Source organism: Triticum dicoccoides, chromosome 6A (genome assembly GCF_002162155.2).
Source record: "Triticum dicoccoides isolate Atlit2015 ecotype Zavitan chromosome 6A, WEW_v2.0, whole genome shotgun sequence".
Lineage (NCBI taxonomy): Eukaryota > Viridiplantae > Streptophyta > Magnoliopsida > Poales > Poaceae > Triticum > Triticum dicoccoides.
Genome location: NC_041390.1, coordinates 10,153,001 through 10,174,736, shown reverse-complemented (window position 1 = coordinate 10,174,736; position 21,736 = coordinate 10,153,001). Strand labels below are relative to the sequence as shown.

The 21,736-nt window shown below is 46.6% G+C and overlaps 1 pseudogene; it reads right to left on the bottom strand.

The window, feature by feature from the left end:
* LOC119315460 overlaps positions 1-21,523 on the bottom strand; it is a 34,369-nt pseudogene extending 12,846 nt beyond the window's left edge.
* Positions 21,524-21,736: the final 213 nt, after the last annotated feature.

Sequence of the window (21,736 nt, the reverse complement as noted above, 5' to 3'; positions counted from 1 at the left end):
TAGGCTGCCTTCTCCCTTAACTGACGCTCCAGAAGACCCGCCTATTGACAATGAAACAAATCCTCCTGAGCCGTCTTTTGACGAAGCCACTGTGAATCCTTCTACAGCTGGACCGTCAACCTCAGCCATCCCTCCGTCTCCATCTACTCAAGATGTTCAAATTACTGGGAGCCGCTTTGTTGAGCCGGGGAACCCAATGGTGCTGGCTCGGTGTACAGCAAAGCAAGAGGCGTTGGAGAGGCAGAAAGTTCGCTTTGACGTTGCCAATTATGACCGTCTCAATGCCACTAACATTTTATCCGGCTATCTCAGTCATGTACACTCTAGTCGTGAGTCTGAGATTGAGATGGTCAAGCAGCTTCAGTTGAAGTATGAGGTACGCTTTTTCCGGATTACTTATATTCCTTCAGCCCCAAAGTCTTCAGATTATGAGACAAACAGAATAACCTGTATACTTTAAAATATAGGCCGAGACTTTTACCTCTGAATCTTTGCTTGACATTGATAGAATAAAACTTCACCTGTAGTCCCCAAGGACCGGTTCATCTTGATCATAAATGAATCAGTACTTTAAAATTGTTTTTAAGACTGTTTTCAAAGTACTTAATACTCCGGCTTAACCTTGATAAACTTGTTGAACTGCATACATTAGCCCCCAAGTGCCAAGTGCTGTTACTTTGTAAAGTGCTTGGAACTTTAAATATGTTTGTAAAATCGTAGAAATTTGATTTGGCATACATTAGCCCCCAAGTCTCAAGTGCTTTGTTTGTAAAGTACTTGAGATTTGAACCTTGAATTTGGAATTTTGAATTTGAAACCAAGTCTTGACTCATCTGAATGTTTTTACAGAATGCCTTGTCTGAGTTGAACTCTCAATTGACTGACACAAAGACCCGGCTAGCAAGTCAGGAGACAGAAATCAAATCTTCTAACTCCAAACTGCAAATAAGCCTCTCTGCAACGGAAAATTTGAAGACCAGCTTTGCTGCCTAGGAGAAAACTTGTGAAAAGGAAAAAAACACTTCTGACCCAATGAGCTGAGACAACCGAAACAGCTCTGAAAGAGATTTCAACAGAGCTGAACAGGTGAAAGGGGCGGGTGTCTCAGATGGTAGCTGCTATCTTTGGTAAGTTGCCTGACTTGATCTTTTGTTTGTTTTTTGCCAAACCGGAGTATAAGCCGTTAACTGACTTTGCGTGTAAAAATTTATGTAGGTCCTCGAAGCAAGCATCTGAGCCAAGACCCGTTGACTAAACTGAAGGAAGTATATACTTTAGTTGAACAATTGTATATCGGCGCACAACGGGCTCTGGCCACCATCTCTCCTGCTAACCAAGGACCCAACTGGCTCAACAACGTCCTGAAGAAGCTGTCCATCCTTCCTACCAGGTTCCAAGAAGTAAAACGCTCCTGCGCGCGAGCCGGAGCCTTGACTGCCCTAAACCGCTCCAAGGCTTGGGTACCAGACCTAGACCCGGCGGGCATAGCAAGAGGCTATCCCACCGTGAAGGAGGGCGGGTCTCCTTTTGATCAGGATGACTTCATGTCTTGTGTACGCGGAGTCCGGCCTCAGGTGACTAGCCTTGGAGATGACACCAATGTTGATAAGTACCAGCCGGGTTTTGATAGTGAGAATAAGAAGATGGCCACTCCCTCATACAAAGTAACAGACTTGATCCCACCAGTGAGAGAAGATACATTTGCCCCGAAGGTTGACCCGATCGGCCTGATCGACGACGAAGCCGAATTTGTCGCCGTGAATGACTTTGACTGGTCAAAACCCAACTTCCAGCAAACAGAAGGTGGTGAACCGGCGAGGGAGGGACAATGATCATCTTCATGGGCTTATAAAGCCTTGTAATAACTTAGTTGTTAAAACACCGCATGTTTGCTTATGCCATCGTGCATAAAATACTTCTAATATATGCATCGTTTAATGTTTGTCTCTGCAATGTTTGAACTCTGTTCCTGTAAATACAAAGAAAAGACAGGCTTGGCGGTTTAGAACCAAACGGGTTTAAACACCTAATTTATAACTAAACGGATGAGCTACAGAAGAAACATCAAGCCGGATGTGCTCTCGTTGACAAAACTCTTCCATAGCCACAGATTAGTGCCATTGTCAGTGATAATACTGTGTGGAAAACCGAAACGGAAGATCACTTTTTTCATGAACTGAACCGCCGTGGCTACGTCACACTTACTCACAGGCTCCGCCTCAACCCACTTGGTGAACTTATCAACGGCCACCAAGAGATGTGTCTTTTTATCCTTAGACCTTTTGAAAGGTCCCACCATGTCAAGCCCCAGACCGCAAACGGCCAAGTGATTGGAATCATCCGGAGCTCTTGAGCCGGTATGTGCGCTCGTCATGCAAATTTGTGACATCCATCACATCTACTGACCAGATCTTCTGCATCAGTGTGAGCTGTCAACCAGTAAAAACCGTGACGAAACGCCTTGGCCACTAAAGATTTTGATCCGGCGTGATGACCACAATCGCCTTCATGGATCTCACGAAGGATTTCTTGACCTTCTTCGGGGGAAACACATCGCTGAAATGCTCCGGAAACACTGCGATGATATAACTCTCCATCTGAAATTGTCATGGACTTAGACCGTCGGGTTATCTGTCGAGCCAGAGTCTCATCTGCTAGCAACTCTCCCCGGGTCATGTAAGCCAAGAACGGCACCGTCCAATCTGGGATGACATGAAGAGCCGCTACCAACTGCGCCTCCGGGCCAGGAACATCTAAATCTTCTTTTGTGGGAAACTTGACAGAGGGGTTATGCAGAACATCCAAAAAGGTGTTAGGTGGCACCGGCTTATGCTGAGACCCCAACCGGCTTAAAGCATCAGCTGCTTCGTTCTTTCGACGGTCAATGTGCTCCACCTGATAACCTTTAAAATGTCCTGCAACGGCATCAACCTCTCGGCGATAAGCCGCCATGAGAGGGTCCTTGGAATCCCACTTGCCAGATACCTGTTGAGCCACTAGATCCGAGTCGCCAAGACATCTGACCCGGCTCAAGCTCATCTCTTTCGCCACTGGAAGACCATGGAGAAAGGCTTCATACTCTGTTGCGTTGTTAGTGCAAGGAAACATCAACCGTAACACATAACAAAATTTGTCACCTTGTGGAGAAGTTAGCACAACTCTAGCCCCTGAGCCTTCCAACTGCCTGGGCCCATCAAAATGAATAGTCTAATACGTGTTGTTTGGTTTCTCTTCTGGCATCTGCATCTCTGTCCAGTCATTGATGATGTCAACCAGGGCTTGAGATTTGATTGCAGTATGTGGAACATACTTCAACCCATGAGACCCAAGCTCAATTGCCCACTTGGCGACTCGCCCAGTGGCTTCTCTGTTTTGAATAATGTGTCCCAAAGGAGCAAAGCTAACCACCGTGATTGGATGTCCCTGAAAGTAATGCTTAAGCTTCTGGCTTGCCATGAACACCCCATATACAAGCTTCTGCCAATGTGGATATCATTGCTTAGATTCAATTAGCACTTCACTGACGTAATAAATCGGCTGTTGAACCAGATGCTCTTTGCCAGCCTCCTTGTGCTCTACCACAATAGCCACGCTAACAGCTCGTGAGTTGGCAGCCATGTATAACAATAGCGGCTCTTTCTCAATTGGAGCAGAAGGACTAGCGGCTCAGCAAGCTGTGTCTTCAGATCCTCAAAAGCAGCGTTCGCAGCATCGCTCCAAACAAAAGCATCTGTTTTCTTCATCATCTGATACAGAGGCATTGCATTTTCCCCTAACCGGCTTATGAACCGGCTCAAAGCAGCAACTCGACCCGCCAGCCGCTGGACATCATTGATGCATGTTGGTTTGGCTAGGGATGTAATTGCCTTGATTTTCTCCGGGTTAGCTGCAATACCTCGGTTGGACACCAAAAAACCCAAAAGCTTACTAGCTGGGACTTCAAAAACACACTTGGCCGGATTAAGCATCATCTTGTAGACCCGGAGATTATCAAAAGTCTCTTTCCGATGTGTGATCAAGGTTTCCTCTTTCCTGGATTTCACCACTATGTCATCCACATAAGCATGAACATTACACCCAATCTGATCGTGAATACAATTCTACACACACCGCTGGTAAGTCGCTTGGGCACTCTGAAGCCCGAAAGGCATAGACACATAGCAAAAAGCTCCAAAGGGAGTAATAAAAGTTGTCTTCTCCTGATCTTTGATTGCCATCTTAATCTGATGATAACCGGAATAAGCATCCAAGAAACTCAAACGTGCGCAACCCATAGTAGCATCAATGATCTGATCAATACGAGGGAGAGCAAAAGGATCAGTCGGACAAGCTTTGTTCAGATCGGTGTAATCTACACACATACGCCAGGTGCCATTCTTTTTTAGTACAAGCACTGGGTTAGCTAACCACTCCGGGTGAAAGACCTCCACAATGAACCCGGCTGCTAAGAGCCGGGCCACCTCTTCTCCAATGGCCTTGCACCTTTCTTCATTGAACCGTCGTAGAAACTATCTAACAGGTTTGAACTTTGGATCAATATTAAGAGTGTGCTCAGCGAGTTCCCTCGGGACACCCGGCATGTCTGAAGGTTTCCATGCAAAGATGTCCCGATTCTCATGGATGAACTCGATGAGCGCGCTTTCCTATTTTGGATCCAAGTTTGCGCTGATGATGAACTGTTTGGATGAATCGCCAGGCACAATCAACCATCTTAGTGTCATCGGCTGATTTGAATTTCAACGCCGGCTCATGCTCTGTTGTGGGCTTCTCTAATGACGTGATGTCCGCCGGGTCAACATGATCTTTGTAAAACTTTAACTCCTCTGTTGCACAGACGGATTCCGCATAGGCAGCATCACCTTCTTCACACTCCAAGGCAATCTTCCGGCTCCCATGTATCATAATGGTACCCTTATGACCCGGCATCTTGAGCTGCAAATACACATAACACGGCCGAGCCATGAACTTGGCATAAGTGGGCCACCCAAACAGAGCATGATATGGGCTTTTGATCTTAACCACCTCAAAGGTTAATGTCTCCGCTCTGGAGTCATATTCATCCCCAAAAGCTAATTCTAGCTCAATCTTACCAACTGGGTATGCCGACTTACCAGGTACCACACCGTGAAAAACAGTGTTGGACTGTTTAAGATTTTTATCAGTCAATCCCATCCGGCAGAACGTCTCATAGTAGAGGATGTTATTGCTGCTGCCTCCATCCATGAGTACCTTAGTAAACTTGTATCCACCAACCTGAGGTGCCACTACCAAAGCCAAGTGACCCGGGTTATCAACTCGGGGATCCTCTCTGCTCCACACAATAGGCTGCTCTGACCAACGTAGATAACGTGGAACCGCCGGCTCAACGGCATTGATGTCTCTCTTGTGAAGTTTCTGGTCCCTCTTACATAAGCTGGTGCTAAATACATGATATTGCCCACTAGCCAGCTGCTTCAGGTTGCTCTGATAACCGGATTGCTGCTGCTGATTACCCTGGCCGGGTTGCTGATTATATCCTCCTTGGTGACCAGGATAACCTTGACCGTGAAAACCTCCTCCGCCTGAACCGGCGCCCGAGCCCTGAAAGCCGCCTCCACCTGAACCGCCACCTGGGCCTTGACCCCATCAAAAATATTTGAATTTTTTAAATGCCTTCATGATCATGCAATCTTTCCATAGGTGAGTGACTGGTTTCTCCCGGGTTCCGTGCTTTGGACAAGGTTCATTCAACAACTGCTCCAGGGTGGGGCCTGACCCGCCCGATCGAGGGGGCTGTCTGCCCTTACGCCGTTGATTACCTCCCTGTGCATTAGTATTAGCAACAAACTCATTAGCCTTACGTTTATTACCTCCCTGATTTGCCGGGTTATGTTGGTGACCCTTGTCGTTGCCGTTCTTCTTTCCCTTTGTTGCCTTTTCTTCGTCAGACACCGGGTCCTTGGTGGTATCAGAATCAGCATACTTAACGAGAGCCACCATCAACGTTCCCATGTCATTACAGTTACGTTTGAGTCGCCCCAGCTTCTACTTTAGAGGTTCAAAATGGCAACTTTTCTCCAACATTAAAACTGCTGAGCCGGCGTCCATTTTATCAGATGAATGTATTATCTCTTTGACCCGGCGCACCCAATGGGTTGTGGATTCACCATCCTCTTGCTTGCAATTGGTCAGGTCCACAATTGACATAGGCTGCTTACATGTGTCCTTAAAGTTCTGGATGAATCGGGCTTTCAACTCTGCCCATGAGCCGATAGAATTGGGTGGCAATCCCTTCAACCAAGTACGAGCTGTTCCATCCAACATCATGGTAAAATACTTGGCCATTGCAGCATCGCTAACCTCCAATAGTTCCATAGCCATCACATAACTCTCAATCCAAGCCCCGGGCTGTAGGTTAGCCGTGTAATTAGGCACCTTACGAGGCCCCTTGAAGTCCTTTGGCAACCGCTCATTGCGTATGGCCGGCACCAAGCAAGGCAGACCTCCGGTTCTTGTGGCTACTCCTGCCTCAACTGAGGTTGCTGGATAAGCCAGAAAGGTTTGATGAGTCGCCTGCTCTGCCGCCATTTGAGCCGCTCGTTCCGCCTCTTGACGAATCCTCTCTTGATCCGCTAAATTAAGGGCTCCAGCCCGCACCAGCTCATGCCTATATGGCCAGTTGTGGCGCTGAGCATTACTTGACATCTCTCCAGACTCCATGTGCCTACTATAACACGGGCTCCGGCTTGGGCGATGAGTTGAATGGAACCTGTCTCGACTGTAGGAGTATGCATCCTGCTGGGCCAGAGCTGTTTGAAGTAGTTCTCTTACCCTCTGGGGTTTCAATTGCTGCTGGCGAGTCGCCTTCCATTGGGAGAGCCACCAAACGAGCCGATGCTGCGATGAGGTTTTCTAGAGGGTTGGAGAAGTGACCTGGAGGTGTTGGCACATAATGAGGAGGAGCTGCCTTTATACGAGGTGGCTCCATGGCGCGTGGCTGAACTAGTGCACCGGGTGTCGTGACCCGGTTTGCCTCCGGCGGGTTGCTCCCCCCAGCCCCGGGTGTATGGAACAGGTTCCTCGGATCCAGCGTCAGAGGTAGACGCGACTGAGTTTTCTGATGCCTCCTCCTCATGACCTTGTTCGATGCGTTAAGATCCACCGTGAGCCGGAAAGTTTCTGCTTGAAGTTGTTGAGCACGAGCATCCAAAGCTGCCCGTTCTGCTGCCATCATGGTCTCCTCCGCGGATAGATTTTCTTTGGCTCACACCATCTCCTCACACACGCGTGCCACCTCTGCGTCGTGCTAGGCCTTATCCGCTGGCTCTACCACAGCGGTTAACAGAGTCGTCAGCTTATCCATGAGGTCCATTAAAATCTGAGCCGGGGGCGCGCGGGGTCTCCTGACCTGGCTGCAGCCGACCCGGTAGCTGCTGCTGTCGCTGCGGTAGAGTTCTGTTCGGGCTATGTGCCCGCCATGAAGACTCCGGCCCAATTTGGCGGCTCAAAGGGGTCCGGAATACTGCTGCCATTGGAACAACCCCCGAGCATGCCGTCTTGTAACTCGTACAGAGAGTCCGTCTCACCTGCTGACGAAGCAGTTTCAGAACAGAAGGCCGTCTCACCGCCCATTACCGATCCTTCAGAGTATTCACCGCCGTGGATGCAGCCCATGAAGGCATGCTTCACGATAGATTTAACACGGGCGGTCCTTGCACGCTGAGCCGTTTCGATGAGGTCGGTGTAGACGTCCGGCTCAGGGCCTGACTCGCCGATCCGACCGATGAAGACGTGAATTCCGCCAAGGGGACCCGGTACCCGTACTCGATTGAGCCGGCATCAGGGCCCCAGCCTTCGTCGTCGATGTAGAGCTTGCCACGACGACTCTTGGTCATCCGGCCCACAGCGTATCCCTTGAGCCCTTCGAAGTTGCCCTTCAAGAACTCAAATCCACCGTGCGCTGGCCCCATGGTGGGCGCCAACTGTCGTGGAGTTGACACGGCAGATGTCCTAGAGCAAGGACTTAGTCATAGGGCCATCGCACTAGGAAGCTTAAAGGGGTTAATCGGGACAAAGGGCACGAGAGAGTTTTTATACTAGTTCGGCCCCTTACGATGAAGGTAAAAGCCTACGTCTAGTTGGGTTTGGTATTGCTGAGGTTTCGATCTCCAAGGGGCTCAACTCGCTGACTTGGTTCTCGATCTGGTTGTTTCTTGTCGTAAGCCGCCGCCGGGTCGTCCCCTTATATACACGGGTTGACGCCTGGCGGCCTACAGAGTCCCGGCCGGCTCATAAAACGTGTCCGGCTCGGTGACCTCTTTTATATGCCTTTCTTTACATATGGCGGTTTACAATGTTGGGCCTCAAGCTGCCTTTGGGCTTGGACCTTCTACAATCCTTAATAAACTATCACTTTGAATATTACTGGGCTTGTTTTTGTAACCCGCCATTGGGGTTAACCCTACCTGGTAGCTATATCCCCAACATGCTCCCTTACTGGAAAGTAGTTCATCAGAGAAATCTGTTCATGTGACTCCTACACCAATTAGTGAGGAAGCTAATGATGATGATCATGTAACTTGACCATGACGAACCTACGAACTATGAGGAAGCGATGATGAGCCTAGGTTCCGCAAAATGGCTTGAGGCCATGAAATCTGAGATGGGGTCCATGTATGAGAACAAAGTGTGGACTTTGGTTGACTTGCCTGATGATCGGGAAGCCATCGAAAATAAATGGATCTTCAAAAAGAAGACTGACGCTGATGGTAATGTTACTATCTACAAAACTCGACTTGTTGCGAAAGGTTTTCGACAAGTTCAAGGAGTTGACTATGATGAGACTTTCTCACCTGTAGCGGTGCTTAAGTCCATCCGAATCATGTTAGTAATTGCCGCATTTTATGATTATGAAATTTGGCAAATGGATGTAAAGACTGCATTCCTGAATGGATTTCTGGAAGAGGAGTTGTATATGATGCAACCTGAAGGTTTTATCGATCCAAAGGATGCTAACAAAGTGTGTAAGCTCCACCGATCCATCTATGGACTGGTGCAAGCATCTCGGAGTTGGAATAAACGTTTTGATAGTGTGATCAAAGCATATGGTTTTATACAGACTTCTGGAGAAGCCTGTATTTACATGAAAGTGAGTGAGAGATCTGTAGCATTTCTAATATTATATGTGGATGACATATTGTTGATTGGAAATGATATAGAATTTCTGGATAGCATAAAAGGATATTTGAATAAGAGTTTTTAAATGAAAGACCTCAGTGAAGCTGCTTATATATTGGGCATCAAGATCTATAGAGATAGATCAAGATGCTTAATTGGACTATCACAAAGCACATACCTTGATAAAGTTTTGAAGAAGTTCAAAATGGATCAAGCAAAAAAAGGGTTCTTGCCTGTGTAACAAGGTGTGAAGTTGAGTCAGACTCAATGCCCGACCACTGCAGAAGATAGAGAGAAAATGAATGTTGTTCCCTATGCTTCAGCCATTGGCTCTATCATGTATGCAATGCTGTGTACCAGACCTAATGTGTGCCTTGCTATTAGTTTAGCAGGGAGGTACCAAAGTAATCCAAAAGTGGATCACTGGACAGCGGTTAAGAACATCCTGAAATACTTGAAAAGGACTAAGGTTATTTTTCTCGTTTATGGAGGTGACAAAGAGCTCGTCGTAAATGGTTACGTCGATGCAAGCTTTGACACTGATCCGGATGACTCTAAGTCACAAACCGGATACGTGTGTATATTGAACGGTGGAGCTGTCAGTTGGTGCAGTTCTAAGCAAAGCGTCATGGCGGGATCTACATGCGAAGCGGACTACATAGCTGCTTCAGAAGCAGCAAATGAAGGAGTCTGGATGAAGGAGTTCATATCCGATCTAGGTGTCATACCTAGTGCATCGGGTCCAATGAGAATCTTTTGTGAAAATATTGGTGCAATTGCCTTGGCAAAGAAATCCAGATTTCACAAGAGAACCAAGCACATCAAGAGATGCTTCAATTCCATCCGCGATCAAGTCAAGGAGGGAGACATAGAGATTGTTAAGATACATACGGATCTGAATGTTGCAGACCCGTTGACTAAGCCTCTCTCATGACCAAAACATGATCAGCACCAAGACTCCATGGGTGTTAGAATCATTACTGTGTAATCTAGATTATTGACTCTAGTGCAAGTGGGAGACTGAAGGAAATATGCCCTAGAGGCAATAATAAAGTTGTTATTTATATTTCTGTATATCATGATAAATGTTTATTATTCATGCTAGAATTGTATTAACCAGAAACTTAGTACATGTGTGAATACATAGACAAATAAAGTGTCACTAGTATGCCTCTACTTGACTAGCTCGTTGAATCAAAGATGGTTAAGTTTCCTAACCATAGACATGAGTTGTCATTTGATTAATGGGATCACATCATTAGAAAATGATGTGATTGACTTGACCCATTCCTTTAGCTTAGCATTTGATCGTTTAGTATATTGCTATTGCTTTCTTCATGACTTGTACATGTTCCTATGACTATGAGATTATGCAACTCCCGAATACCGGAGGAACACTTTGTGTGCTATGAAACGTCACAACGTAACTGGGTGATTATAAAGGTGCTCTACAGGTGTCTCCGATGGTACTTGTTGAGTTGGCATAGATCGAGATTAGGATTTGTCAATCCAATTGTCGGAGAGGTATCTCTGGGCCCCTCTCGGTAATGCACATCACTATAAGCCTTGCAAGTAATGCAACTAATGAGTTACTTGCGGGATGATGTATTACGGAACGAGTAAAGAGACTTTCCGGTAACAAGATTGAACTAGGTATTGAGATACCGACGATCGAATCTCGGGCAAGTAACATACCGATGACAAAAGGAACAACGTATGTTGTTATGCGGTTTGACCGATAAAGATCTTCGTAGAATATGTAGGAACCAATATGAGCATCCAGGTTCTGCTATTGGTTATTGACTGGAGATGAGTCTCGGTCATGTCTACATAGTTCTTGAACCCGTAGGGTTCTCATGTTTAACGTTCGGTGACGATCGGTTTTATGAGTTTATGTGTTTTGATGTACCGAAGGTAGTTCGGAGTCCCGGATGTGCTCACGGACATGATGAGGAGTCTTGAAATGGTCAAGACATAAAGATTGCTATATTGAACGGCTATATTCGGACACCAGAAGGGTTTCGGGTTATCTCGGAGAAAACCGGAGTGCCGGAGGGGTTACCGGAACCCCCCCGGGACTAATGGGCCTTGATGGGCCCTAGTGGAGAGAGAGAGAGAGGGGTCGGCCAGGGTAGGTTGCGCGCCCTCCCCTTGAGTCCAAATAGGACAAGGAAGGGGGGCCTTGCCTTTCCCCTCTCCCACTCATTCCTCCCCCTCCTAGTGGGACTAGGAAAGGGGAGTCCTACTCCCACTAGGAGGAGGACTCTGTTGGAAATATGCCATAGAGGCAATAATAATATGGTTATTATTATATTTCTTTGTTCATGATAATTGTCTATTGTTCATGCTATAATTGTGTTATCCGGAAATCGTAATACATGTGTGAATACATAGACCACAACATGTCCCTAGTGAGCCTCTAGTTGATTAGCTCGTTGATCAAAAGATAGTCATGGTTTCCTGACTATGGACATTGGATGTCATTGATAACGGGATCACATCATTAGGAGAATGATGTGATGGACAAGACCCAATCCTAAGCATAGCTCAAAGATCGTGTAGTTCGTTTGCTATAGCTTTTCCGAATGTCAAGTATCATTTCCTTCGACCATGAGATTGTGCAACTCCCGGATACCGTAGGAGTGCATTGGGTGTGCCAAACATCACAACGTAACTGGGTGACTATAAAGGTACACTACAGGTATCTCCGAAAGTGTCTGTTGGGTTGGCACGAATCAAGACTGGGATTTGTCACTCCGTATGACGGAGAGGTATCTCTAGGCCCACTCGGTAATGCATCATCATAATGAGCTCAATGTGACCAAGTGGTTGATCACGGGATCATGCATTATAGCATGACTAAAGTGACTTGCCGGTAACGAGATTGAACGAGGTATTGGGATACTGACGATCGAGTCTCGGGCAAGTAACATACCGATTGACAAAGGGAATTGTATATGGATTGATTGAATCCTCGACATCGTGGTTCATCCTATGAGATCATCGAGGAGCATGTGGGAGACAACATGGGTATCTAGATCCCGCTGTTTGTTATTGACCGGAGAGTCGTCTCGGTCATGTCTGCGTGTCTCCCGAACCCGTAGGGTCTACACGCTTAAGGTTCGGTGACACTAGGGTTGTTGAGATATTAGTATACGGTAACCCGAAAGTTGTTTGGAGTCCCGGATGAGATCTCGGACGTCACGAGGAGTTCCGGAATGGTCCGGAGGTGAATATTTATATATAGGAAGTCAAGTTTCAGCCATCGGAAAAGTTTCGGGGGTAATCGGTATTGTACCAGGACCACCGGAAGGGTCCCGGGGGTCCACCGGGTGGGGCCACCTATCCCGGAGGGCCCCATGGGCTGAAGTGGGAGGGGAACCAGCCCCTGGTGGGCTGGTGCGCCCCCCTTGGGCCTCCCCCTGCGCCTAGGGTTGGAAACCCTAGGGGTGGGGGGCGCCCCACTTGGCTTGGGGGGCAAGCCACCCCCTTGGCCGCCGCCCCCCTTGGAGATTGGATCTCCTAGGGCCGCCCCCCCTAGGGACCCTATATATAGTGGGGGGAGGGAGGGAAGCCGCACCCTAGCCCCTGGCCTCTCCCTCTCCCTCCCATGACACTCCTCCCTCTCCTTGTGCTTGGCGAAGCCCTGCCGAGATCACCGTTGCTTCCACCACCACGCCGTCGTGCTGCTGGATCTTCATCAACCTCTCCTTCCCCCTTGCTGGATCAAGTTGGAGGATATGTCTTCCCAACCGTACGTGTGTTGAACGCGGAGGTGCCGTCCGTTCGGTGCTAGGTCATCGGTGATTTGGATCACGACGAGTACGACTCCATCAACCCCGTTCACTTGAACGCTTCCGCGCGCGATCTACAAGGGTATGTAGATGCACTCCTCTCTCCCTTGTTGGTAGATGAATCCATAGATTGATCTTGGTGATGCGTAGAAAATTTTAAAATTCTGCTACGTTCCCCAACAGACTCCTCCTCTTGGCGCGCCCTTCTAGGGCCGGCCGTCGTTCCCCCTTGCTCCTTTATATACGGGGGCAGGGGGCACCCATGGACACACAAGTTGATCATTGATCTTTTAGCCGTGTGCGGTGGCCCCCTCCACCATAATCCACCTCGATCATATCGTAGCGGTGCTTAGGTGAAGCCCTGCGTCGGTAGCTTCATCAACACCGTCATCACGCCGTCGTTCTGACGGAACTCTCCCGTGAAGCTCTACTGGATCGTGAGTTCGTGGGACGTCACCAAGCTGAACGTGTGCAGATCGTGGAGGTGCCGTACGTTCGGTACTACTATCGGTCAATCGTGAAGACGTACGACTACATCAACCGCGTTGTCATAACGCTTCTGCTTATGGTCTACGAGGGTACGTGGACGACACTCTCCCCTCTCGTTGCTATGCATCACCATGATTTTGCACTACTATGGAAAACCTTATACACAGTACTTGAGCAGTAGCGCGGGTCAAAGAAGCACGCTGGTGCTAAGTAGCAGTAGCGCGCCTGTGCAAACCGCGCTGTACATAAAGTTTTAGCAGTAGCGCGTCTTGTTCTAAACACGTTACTACTAAAATTCCCACGGCTTAGCCGATAGGCTACACATAGTAGTAGCGACCTATATCGAACCGCGCTACCGCTACTTTCTTTGTAGCAGCGCGTTTTAATCTAAACTCGCTACTCCTAAATGATATAAAATTAAATGGAAAGCACATAGAAAGGTAATTGAAAATGAAATAAATAGAATAAGGTGAAAGGAAAAAAAATAAAATGTGAAGAAAACTAAATGAAAAAGGGGGAAAAAGAGAAAGGAGTAGCAGTAGCGTGTATCCCAGAACGCGTTGTAGCTAACGTAGCAGTAGCGCGCTTTCTGGAACGCGCTACTGCTACTTCTGACTTAACCATGGGGTTCGTCCTTCCCCACGGCCACTTCCCCCAAATCCAGCTCTCCACTCTCACCGGTGCTGTCGCCCGTCGGCCGCCGCGCGCTCTCTGCACACCCTCTACGCCGCCCCTGCCCCCGCCCCCGACCTCGACGCCGCCATACGCCACGCACCCGAGCCCCGACCCTGACCTCGACGCCGCCTGCCCCTCCCTCGTCGCAGGCACCTGAGGTGAGCACGCCTGCTCCTCCCTCTCCCCTACCTTTGCCTAGGGTTTCTTTATATTTTAGCTGCATCAAATTAGTTAGGGTTCATGTAAGGGTGGAAACGAATCGGATGCGAATGCGGCTCAAATGAGTTAGTGTTCATGTAAGGGTGGAAACGAATCAAATTTCTAAGATGAATCATAAAACGAGTAAAATTTGACCACTTATTTCACTTCATAGTTGGATAATTGGAATATCCGCTACCACTTTCCACCCCTAGCTTCATAAAATTAGATGGTAATTAGGGTAGTAGTTCCTAGGTACTAATTAGTTAGTAAGAACTAGGTACTAATTAGTTAGTAAGAACTAGGTACTAATTTGGTACTAGTTTATTTTTATTTATAGTAAGTTTATTTTTAATAAGAACTAGTCGAATTAATAAAACTAGTTAGTAAGAACTTGTTGCTATTTTTTTAGTAAAAGCAATTTTTCCCGCATCGACGTGGACGATGCCTATCCCGCATCCTCGTCGTCGAGTCGGCGGAGGACGACACCTGCTTGACCAGATGGGCCATGTCCGGGACCGGACTCCGCCGGGCTGGTACTGGGAGGCGCTACCTACCGGGGGGCGCAGGTTGGTGAGGAGCCAGCCTGTCATTGACCCAAACCTTCTTTGGTGGCGGTCGCATGGGCCAGTGACAGTCTAGAAGCTCGAGGACCCCGCGGGGGTGGTGCTTCACCGTGTCAGTGAGGAGGACGCGCACGTCCGTCGCTACTTGTTTGCGTTGGAGCATAGGTTCTCCAATACCTGGCAGGTTCTCCAGGGATCTCACTGGAGCTATGATCCTGTGATGGTTCCTTCTCTGTGGATGTATTAGATGATACCCGTCGTGTGCTAGGTTTTAGTTGTATTAGTGATGTTATATGTATGACACTATTCGGGATGTATTAGTGATAATATTCGATGATGTATGGATGAATGAGATGATTTACTTTTGCTTATTGAATGCATGCTTATTTGAGTCCTATAAGATATTTTGAAATATATATCTTGTGTTGCTCAAATAGGATATGTGCTTGCCCAAGTGGCCGGTCATGTTTGCAGGTTACACCTCTGAGTGGCCTATGTTTTGCCGGAGAGTTGATTCATTTCCATTCCGGCAAATTTCAGGCGCTCGATATGTCCTATTTTAGCAAAGGTCATGCCGGATTTTTCCATGAATTTTGGCATGTCTTGTGCCAGAATATGTAGGAAATATCGAGTGCCCCGGATTTGTGTGTTGAGTATCCTGGTAGTTGTCTTCGATCAATTTTCAATTAATGTTTTAACTATGAACATAGGAAATGTCTGACGACGAAAAGGATTTCGGTATTTGCAAATATTGCGAAGACGAGCGCGGCCTGTGCGACGGAATCTTCCTAGATGATGATAGGTGCTTCAGCATCAAGCTGGACGAGAACTTCGAAGTGGATACAGTAAGTCACAACGACAAGTCTTTTTTCGTAATTAAGCATGACATTTGCTTCATTTGCTTCAACTTATAATTTAAGCATGACCTTAAGCATGACAAGTCTTTTTTTACTATTCTACTAGCATATCCCCTGCCATGCAAGAGTTTTTGTATTGGATAAGTTAGCTTTCAGTCGTACTATGGAGGAAAAGAAAGTTTACTTGAAGACCAAGCATGGTTATATTTTCCACGCAAAATTATACAATTCAGACGACTACACCTATTTTGGATGCAAAACATGGCGAGCACTATGCAAGACTTATGCATTTGAGCCTGATATGGTTATCACCTTTGATATTTGTCCAGAAGATGATATTGAAGGTAATAACGACATCTGGGTCGATGTGCAGACACCTCCAGTTATACCATTATGTAAGTTTCTCAACCATATTTATGTATTTGATATTGTTTATTAAAAAATAGTTGACAACTAATTTGTATTGTCAGCTTATTTCGGTGCAAGCAAACATGTCCATCGCTTGGTAGACAGGACCTACTACTGTCCCGAGGCTGAACTAAACTGCGAGGAGCTAAGTCATTATGTTTCATGGCTTGAGGATCTTGATACTGTCAAGACAAATTTTCTTCCTGCATTTAGAAATGTTAGTACTGAAAACGTGCGACCAATAGTGTTCGTAATGAACTACGGTCACATCTATTTAGGAAGGATGGTAAGATTTTTACTATTTGTCCTCAGTGCATCTTTTTCATACATTATTTTTGAAGCTAAACTTCATTGCTAAGTATGTTACCATACGATGTTCTTCAACAGGGACTCCCGATGAATGTTGTGTCTTATGGGATCGAGACTAAAGGTACCATGAGTATTATTAGCTTACGGCCAAGATATCCTACAGATTACTTTAGTGCATTCAAGATTAGTGGCAGATGCTTAATAGTGCAAGACTGGACCAAATGTGTGACGGAGAAGCGCAGAGAAGTACTAGGGGGCAGCAAACAGATGCGCTACCCACGATTAGGAAACATGTTCATTTGCATGCTCCAACTTGATCAAGGAGGAGAGCTACACATGTTTTATGTTATTTTACCTAAGAGAGAGCAGCAGGAGTGATTAGCTAGCTAGAAATGAGTTTGAGGATGATGATGTGCTACACTATTACTATGATGATAAAATAGCTAGTGTTGGTGGTAATGACTATGATGATTATTATTAGCTAGTGTAAGTGGTGATTAAATAAATACTGTTGGTGGTAATGACTATGATGATGATTAAATAGCTTATGCTAGCGGATTAGATTCAAGTGGAGGCAACATGTGGTGCACATCGAAAGTACTACTAGTCCAAACTAGATCAAGTTTGGATTAGTAGTATACTTTTGACATGCACCACATATTGCCTCCACTTGAACCTAATCCACCTTCATTTGACACACTGTTATGGACATAATGATGTAAACCTCATAACTGGTATTGTACCAATATTTGTATGATGGCGCATAAATACACTAAAAATAAAAAAATAAAAAAGAATACTAGTAGCGATGGAGAGAAAACACGCTGCCAGTAGTTACATTAGCAGTAGTGTGGGAGTGAACAAACGCTGCAGCTATTTGTCCTAGCAGTAGGGCGTGCGGGCACGCGTTACTGCTAAGCAATAGTTGTAGCGCCTTATTAGTAGCGCGCCTACCCGCACTACTTGTGAGCACAAAACCAGCGCTACTGCTAGGGTTTTCCCTAGTAGTGTTGCGTGTGCGTAGGATTTTTTTTTTGAAATTACTACGTTCCCCAACACCCATCACCCGGTGCTACGTCGCCTAACCCGCCGACCTACTCATGTGCACTTCCTTGTACATGATGGTGATGTACGATCGAGCCCGTGTAGGCCCCACCACGAAAACTTCGGACGAAATCTCTATCATATGTTTGTTCTGGCTTATTTTGCAAGCCAATCTAGCTTTGTTTTGTTTTGAGTTGTGGTATTCGAGTTGCTTCGAAGTCAAATGTTGATTCCATACCTTTTATAAGTGGTGTTCTCGTATTCCTACGGGAGTACTAATCCTTCATGATAGTCGACATTGTCATGACAATCCTTTTCAACCGGTGTGTTTCTCTTCAAGCGGATCCGTTCATTTTCAATATCCGCAAGATTCAATCTCAGCTTTCTCAACGGTGTTCGTTTCATCCATCCCAAGTTGCCTTTGTTTTTCCCGCCCTCCCTCCCACCCTTTTCTTCAAGGATTCGGATTTCTTAATCAAGTATCCATTTTATTCATGTGAAGTCTCTTCTTTCTTTCCTTTCAATGTTCTTATCCGGTGATTCTCAGGAAGATTCTAACGGAGCTTCAAGTTCGTCACTCTTCACTTGTTCTCTTCTCCGGTGGATTCAAATCAAGCTTTCGTGTGGATCATATCCTTTTTCTCCATTCCGGTGCACCTCATAATCTTTCACTTCTCGCTATTCAATTGTTCTGGAGTGCTCAAGATATCCCGAAGATTCGTCTTTACACTCTGCTTTCATTCAAACTCTTTCGAGGATGTTATCTCTTTCAAGCCATTTAAATCAACCGGTGCAATCTCCTTTTCTAGTAATCATTCTACAGTGCTTCTTTTGAGTGGGCCCTAACCCACATGTTTTTTTTCCAGGATCTTACCTGACTCTTCTTATTTCTCCCGGAGTATTTTCAAATTCATCTCAAAGATTGACGCAAGAATGAATTTTCATCAGTCAGATGTCTTTCTCCAAGACCTTTCAAATTCTTTCATCGTTGGTTCAACATTTCCAATTTTAACTCTGGAGTGCCTCAGTAATTCTTGGTGGTGTTTCTCGTTGTCATTCTCATCTTTTGAAGACCGAAGAAGAGTTTCTCTTTAATCTTGCTCCATTCTCTTCAAGATTCATGGTGCTAGCTTGTTGCCATCCTCTCATAATTATTTTCGATTATGAGAATCTTTTTGCACCCATCAGGATATATTCAAGGGTATTTTCAGTTCGATTATCCGGAGCCCATCATTTTAGAAGACTTGTTCATTCTCAGCTTTCAGCTCTCGTTCCCCAAATCTCACTGGTGCATCATTCAATATTCTTTAATCAGCGCGTGATCTCTTTGTTTCAGTTGTATCTAAATTCTCTCAAGTATCTTCGTTCATTTTCATTTCTTACGGTCGTTCTTCCAGGTTTCTCTTCCTTATCAATTTATTCGTTGTCAATCCTACTGGTGGTTCAAAGAAGACCTTCCCAAGTTGGCACTATATCTCTCTCAATCCTTCCTACGAGAATAAGTAGTGTGCCAAATCCGTTGCTTGGCATCAATTTAATTGATGAAGGATAAGCATAATGTAATTCTTATTCTTGTTTCATCCAAGTGATTAATTCCTTACTTCGGAGGCTCATCAAATTCTTAATTTCATTTGTTCATCTTTCTTTTCTGGAGTTCCAAGCTTTTCCGCATTACCTCGTCGCGAAGCTCCATCTAAATCATTGCAAGGCTTCACCTTGTGTTTTCAACTACCCTTTCTTTCCGTTTTATCATTCTTTTGTTTAACGGAGTTCTTCATGGAGATTCTACATGATGGTTCATCAAGGATTTATTTTCCTTCTCGAAGTTTTCAGCGAGATTCTTTTAAGGAGCTCAAGCATTCTTCTTCTTGTAATCCGGAGTGCAATTCTTTCTTCCGTACCATTGGAGGTGGTATTATGTCTTTCTTGATAATTTTCCTTCGTGCTTCATGTTTCTCAAGCTATGAAGAATGAGGTATTTTAAATTCATCAACCTCTTTGTTGGAATTATCTTGGGTTATGTTTCACCTAAAGCCTTCCCTAAGGATTGTTACTATTTATGGTGCTTATAAATGACCCAAGTTCTTCTTTTATCCTTCCGGTGAATAAGCTTTCTCGTCTCCTTGTTCATATCAATCCAATTCTTCTTCCCGTGAGTGGCAGGTTGTCACCTCATAATTTGAGATGTATGCCATAAGACCATATCAAGATTATTCTTTTCGTTGTTGGTGTTCCAACAACTCCGTTCGACCCTTCTCCTAAGGATGCCTTCTCAAATTCTTTTTGTGACAGAAGTTGGCATTTGCTTCTCCATTCTTTTATTTCAATTATCTATATTCTATTCTTTCGCTCTGGAGGCATTGTGATGTTGCTCTTTTCAACCCATCATCTCGTCTGTCAAAGATTATGTTCTTTTCCTTGCTTATCCGTTTAACGGGAGTGTCGTGCCCCTTTTAAAGTTCTTTCTACTTATCTTTTCTTGCATCTCTTTTCAATCAGAGTGCTGCTCAAAGTTGCTCTTCTTGTCCCTCTTGCTTAACGGAGTGCTTTCAACTTCGTTCATCTCAGTTGTATTATTCTCTCGAAGTGGCTTAACCTCTCAAGGTTCTTTGGTTTCACTCGTTTGTCAATGAAGCAACTTAGTTTTACCTCTCCTCTTTTCTCTTCCGTTTGTTCCTCCGGTGCCATTCTAGATCTCGGGACGAGATCCTCTCGTAGTGGTGGAGTGTTGTAACGCAACGAGACCGATGTGCCAGGTGTCCTTTAGTTATTCGTTGTTGTTGCCTTGTCATTGCTTGCGTGTCATGCATTTCATATCATGTCATCATGTGCATTGCATCATCATGTTTTCAAAACTTGCATCCATTCGGTTTCCCCCATTTCCGTCAGTTGTCCGTTCTGAGCCCAGACACACTCGCACACGCCCGCGGCATGTCCGAAATAGTATTTTATAAGTGGCCGGAAAATGTTCTCTGAATGGGTTGAAAGTTGGCGTGCGGTGTTGTTTTGTTGTTAGTAGGTCGCCTGCCAAGTTTCATCGCATTCGGAGTTCGTTTGATAGCCCAACCGTTAAACTATAGCGGCATTATAGTCGGTCTAAAGTCGGACGTTTTCGGTCTCCGGAAACAGGTGTCGGGCCCTCTCTCTCTCTTCTCCCCCTCGCAGTCTCGCCACAGCCCACCTAGTCCATCCTCCTTCCCCTCTTCGCCTCCGGAGTTGTCCGATGCGACCGCACGGTCCGAAACCCTCTCTGCACAGTGCATCGAACCCCTCACGTGCGCGCCCAAAATTGTCCCGGACCCGACCCGGGCTGTCGCTACCGTTGTGTCCGGTTCATCCCCAAACATCTACAAAACGTCTCCGTTTCTTATTTAGACTTTCCTAGCCTATATATTCTCGACCGTCTGATTTTGATCGAATGATCCAACTCCCTTCTTTTCCATATATATATATATATAGTCTATCCTTAGTCCATTTCGGACAAACCCTATTTTCTAGGGATCCTCCCTGCGCCGCCACTCTCTCTGGTTCCCCTCGGGATCACTAGCGAACCAACCATCGCTCTTTTGCTCCTCCTCGACCCAATCCCCTAGCACCGCCGCCATCTTCCCCTTGTTTTCAGCGCCACCCAATCAGCAGTGCAGCCCGCTCCTGTCCGATCCATCCGTTCAATCCAGCCGTCGCCGACCTCTTTCGTCTCGTCCCAGCGTCGGACATGGAGCCGTGACTCCCGCCAGACCTCCTCACTGCCCGAGGCTGCTGCCTCCCTGTGCCCTCATTCCCGAGCTCCATCGAGACGAGAGGAGCCCCCGCAAGCCACTGAACCGCCCCGCTATCCTCGTCGTTGACCCTCGCAAGCGTCGCCCCGATCCAGGCCAGTGCCCCGGCCCCCTCTCCTTTCTTCTCCGTTCGTTTCTCTCTCTCTTTCTCTCTGCTCCTCACCACTACCGCCGCCCTGCAGGAACCACCGCCGCCGCTTGCGGACGTTGTCGTCGGTGCCGTCCAACATCGGGAATGGGCACCCCATGCCCGGATCCGGTCTCCACCGCTGCGGATCCGCCTCCCTAGCCGTCCCGCGCCCTGGACCTCGCCAGAGCCGCGCTAGCTCGCCGCAGTAGTCCTGCTCCAAGGCGAAGTGCAGCCCGCTCGATCCTCTGCTTCGTGACCTGCTTCACCTCCCCTTGGTCCAGATCCGCGCCAAGGCCCAGCTCGTCTCGATTCGTCTCCATGCGCAGACCAG